This window comes from Anopheles cruzii, chromosome 2 (genome assembly GCF_943734635.1).
Source record: "Anopheles cruzii chromosome 2, idAnoCruzAS_RS32_06, whole genome shotgun sequence".
Lineage (NCBI taxonomy): Eukaryota > Metazoa > Arthropoda > Insecta > Diptera > Culicidae > Anopheles > Anopheles cruzii.
Window position 1 is genome coordinate 25,084,194 of NC_069144.1, and position 4,124 is coordinate 25,088,317.

Sequence of the window (4,124 nt, forward strand, 5' to 3'; positions counted from 1 at the left end):
GAACCCATGGCCAGCTGCGATACAGGGACGAGCGTTACCGACTGCTCCTATCACCGGGTGCCCATTGCCTCTGGGGCGAAACAGAGTTCGCCGGGCCTGCTAGTTCATTCGAAAAGACTTCCGATTCCGAGGAACGTACTACGAATAAAAACGGCAAGAGTTACCAAACAGGTACCGATCAGATCGGTTTTCCTTTTCGCCCAAAACGAGCATTTCGAAGAGTTCAAAAATGAAGTCCATGATAATTTATGCACGGGACGGATCCAGGAGTCCTCAAAGGACGGATCCAGGGGTAGGTGAACGGGACGGATTCAAGGGTAGGTGAAGCGAGAAGTTACTCGAGTTGACACTAAGAAGTGACCGCAAGAGACTTTAAACCCCAAAATGCATTAGCCCAAAGGTTGGTGTTCGTGATTGGAACGAGATTTTTGCATCAACGAAACGACATCAACAAGCAAGCGAGCCCTATACGAGCACACATCAAAGGCCAAACACGTCCCAGGAATCAAAGAATGTCATTAACCACGGTTCTCCGGTTCCGTGAGCGGCTCTGAGAAAAACGCGGTCACCCTAATTCGGTTTCCGAAGAAGCGTTGCGAAACCGTAAGTAATTGACCGTAAAATTCCCGTTCGCAAGTTGTCAACGAAAGCGATCAGAAAACAGAGCCCTCGTCTCAGGTCACCTCGATATGTGGCCACGCTCAATTGGGAACCCGCGTGTTCCCGGGCGATCTGCTTTCACTTGAACGCTTTCACTCTCAACCCTTCGGTCGTGAGCGAAACGATTCCACACATCAAAACCTTTGGCACCCGCCAATTGTTCGCCCCAACAGATTTACGTCAAAAATGCTGATTAGCTGATTTACATAGCCGTTCAGCGATTGACACTGAACTTGAGACGGACGTTCCGAGCAGGTTATAAGCCTGCTCTCCGGAGGCCAACGGTGTTTCTCTAACCCATCTGCTTCGGCCCGAACCGTTGGCCGTTTCTCACTCATGGGGCATCATCTGGCACCCTTTACGCTCGGCACGAGCGGGTTGCGAAGTCACGATCTTCAGACCAACTCAAGACGTACCACGGTTCCGCGCAGATCTCGACAGGTTCAGTAGCATCTCGGCGGTCGGCGGCTCGAAACGTCGCCTCGGTTCCGCGGTTCGGTTCGGTAAACGTGCTTCGCCACAAACAGACCCGCCACACTCGCTCGCGATCACCTGGATCACTGCTCGTGCTGGCAGCACTGCCGCCGCTACGCCTGGTGCTGTTGTGAGTGAACATCCGTTCCACTGGAACGATGGCGTTGAACGCTTTACGTCGTCGCCTAATCGGTGCAACGCGGTCTTAAGTGCAACGCTCCTAGCCACTCTCCCCGTAAGCGATGCAATAATGACAATTGCTCTCCTGCCATCTGAGGTGCCTACGGTAACCATGGCGTAGCTCTGGAGTATCGCGCGCCTCGGTCAACTAGCTGTTGAATTATTGATTGGTGATTTTCTTGATGGCCAGAGCTGCACCACACACGCAAGCACACGCGTAAAACCTTCAACAAACGCCATCATAACCTTAACCTTCGGGGTGATGGTGTCTAGTGCCTAGAAAGATGCTGACTACCGAGAACGTGCGAGTTTTATTGTTTGTCGATCGCGTTGCAAGAGTGATTCGAGAGGTCGAAGGTCCTGGATGAGCGATCGGACCAAAGCGGTGAATTGAGGAAAAAGAAGATGTTTGGTGTGCGGTGAAGGTTACAACTGTTCTCTATTAGTGACGCTGAGCAATATTGGGTGAAGAAGCACGAGTCACGATGAAAAATTAGTGCGGTGCTTCCAATTGAGCGGGGTTTGATTGGCAAGCTCACACACTGCGAGTTACCATGTAGATGAGAGTAAACGGCCAAAGTAACCTAGCAGTTGTCGCATTTAAGTTAAGTAATAGACGCACATCACTTCAATTACCAGTTATCCTGATGTATGGTGCTTGTAAAGTAAATTTGGTCTATGAAGAATCAGTCCCAATAACGGTGGATATGATGTTATCAATTCAAGAATTGTTTTGTAGTTCTTGGAGATTGCCCATAAACTGATAAAGCAAAGGACTATAGTCAATCCGGAATGCCAATCCTATGTTTTTATCGCTCATTAAAATATCGATATTTATTTTGATGGTTTCGACTATCGTTGAAATTTTTAATTGGACTGATAATTAAGATATGAACGGCCTGAAATCCACTAACAGCTTTGGAGTGTTTGATTGCACAATTACAGGTAGTTTACCGTTGTTGACCAACCATATAGGATTTCAACTTTGTCGTTTTTCATTACACGGCGTGCTTGTGTGTTCTGCTTAATCAGTTCGATCAACATCAAACTGTGTCACGGCTCCTCCTTTCACTGCTTTCGCGAAACCCAAACGCTAGCCAAAATAATCACTTTCTCCTCAATAAACTTCGAAACGCGCCTGTTCGGCTGCAGGCGGGCCTGTTTGCCCAATTGTTGCCCAAAATTTTGCAGACCAGTATCAACACACGGCCACCTGCTGCTGCTGGACAATCGTGTGGACAAACACTCTCTCGGCGATGTGTGATGCCGCCAACCTCCTCAAGATGGCACTCTAAAGTGACATGACAAATAGTGGCGTCCGCATGCGACGACCACTCCAAATGAGGTCCTTGATGTTGTAATTAATGATCTCTCATATGCATCCCGCTGCCCGATTTAATCAGGTGCTAATTTAGAATCATTAGCACTCAACGAGACCGGTACCATTCCTGTGGAACCACTCGATGTCAAAGCAATTTGTCCAATTTCGTCAACTAGAATGCATTTCTTTGTGAAGAAGACAGATGGTGGGACCTGCGGTGACTCCGGCGAACCAATCCACTGAAAAAGCCATTCGTCTCCCCCGTAATGCCTCACAACTAATTCCACGATGGGTCGTGGAACGATATGCAAAAGTGCGGGTTCGGGCAGATGGCACGCACTTTGTGACATCTGTCAACCCGGCGTGTATAGTGAAGTTCTCGAGCGAGAGAATGGGAGCTCTTCACCGTAATGACGGCGATTACTCACCGAAACTAAATCAAAACCCCAACCGTCAGCTGTGGCACCACGTGTGAGCCAGCGCAAGCAAAGAGAAGGCATTCCGAGTGGCGGCTGCGGAAAATGGTGCCCCCCACGTGTTTGACATATCGCTCCCGGCCAGCGTTCAGCGTCTCGCCACGCACAAATCAAGGTCAGGTCTTGGCACAGTTCGTGGAAACACCCGCACACAGCGTGAAGCTGAGATCGATACGAAAAGTAGCACAGTCGCTTGCGTGGCACGGGTTTTCCCTCGGAGTGAAAGACGCTAGAAAATCCCGACCGAAGAGAGACCGACCGCCAGGCCGTCTTCCGTGTCCCGTCTTCAAAGCCGAACAGCCCACGTGGCCACGTTAAGCTTTCGGGCCTATTTTCGGTAGCACGTGGTACGTGGTTCGGGTGGTTAATATGAGTCGGCCTCCTGGCTACTCATTTGCATCTGGAACGGAGAACGAAAACATAGGTAACTACCACGCGGCTATAGCCACCCTAATGCGCTGACGCCGTCAAGTGTCAACGGAACCAGCAATTAAGGGTGGGCTTTGAGTCCCGCCCCTCCTAAACCCTGACGCCGATGATGTCGGCCCGCAGTAACGCGTAAAATGAAACGAGCGTTTCATCGCCGCCAACTTTGGCATTGGGCGCGCAGTGAACAATCAGAACTTTTGTACTACCACGCACCGTCATTTGGGCCGAAACTCTGGACCGAACGAACGAACGTCTGGCGATTTTGTTAAGACCAACACGGACTTTGAGCATGAATTGGGGTGTAGTCTGAGCTGGCACACCTTTCAGGGCTGGTCAGTTAAATGTCCAATGATGCCCAAGTAGGTGGATACAAAGGCCAAGAAGTCTCAAGCTTAATGAGCAGTTACGTTAAAGCATAAACCTTAAAGGAAATTCTACCCAAGAGCTAGAACTAACCAATCCACGGTGAATCACCTTGGGCTCCTTGCATGTAACGGAATCTTTATTTTTTAACGGATTTTTTTGCGATGGCAACGAGCCAAAAAATCGCACTTCACACACAATACCCGTCAACCGTTCCGGTG

General features: G+C 49.6%; 1 protein-coding gene across 1 annotated transcript in view; it reads left to right on the forward strand.

Moving 5' to 3' along the window:
- The first annotated feature begins 1,123 nt into the window (after positions 1-1,123).
- LOC128268961 (fasciclin-3-like) overlaps positions 1,124-4,124 on the forward strand; it is a 20,696-nt gene continuing 17,695 nt past the window's right edge. The window contains exon 1 of the mRNA XM_053006282.1: positions 1,124-1,264. The gene's annotated coding sequence lies outside the window, so the exon portion shown is untranslated. The remainder of the gene's footprint in view (positions 1,265-4,124) is intronic.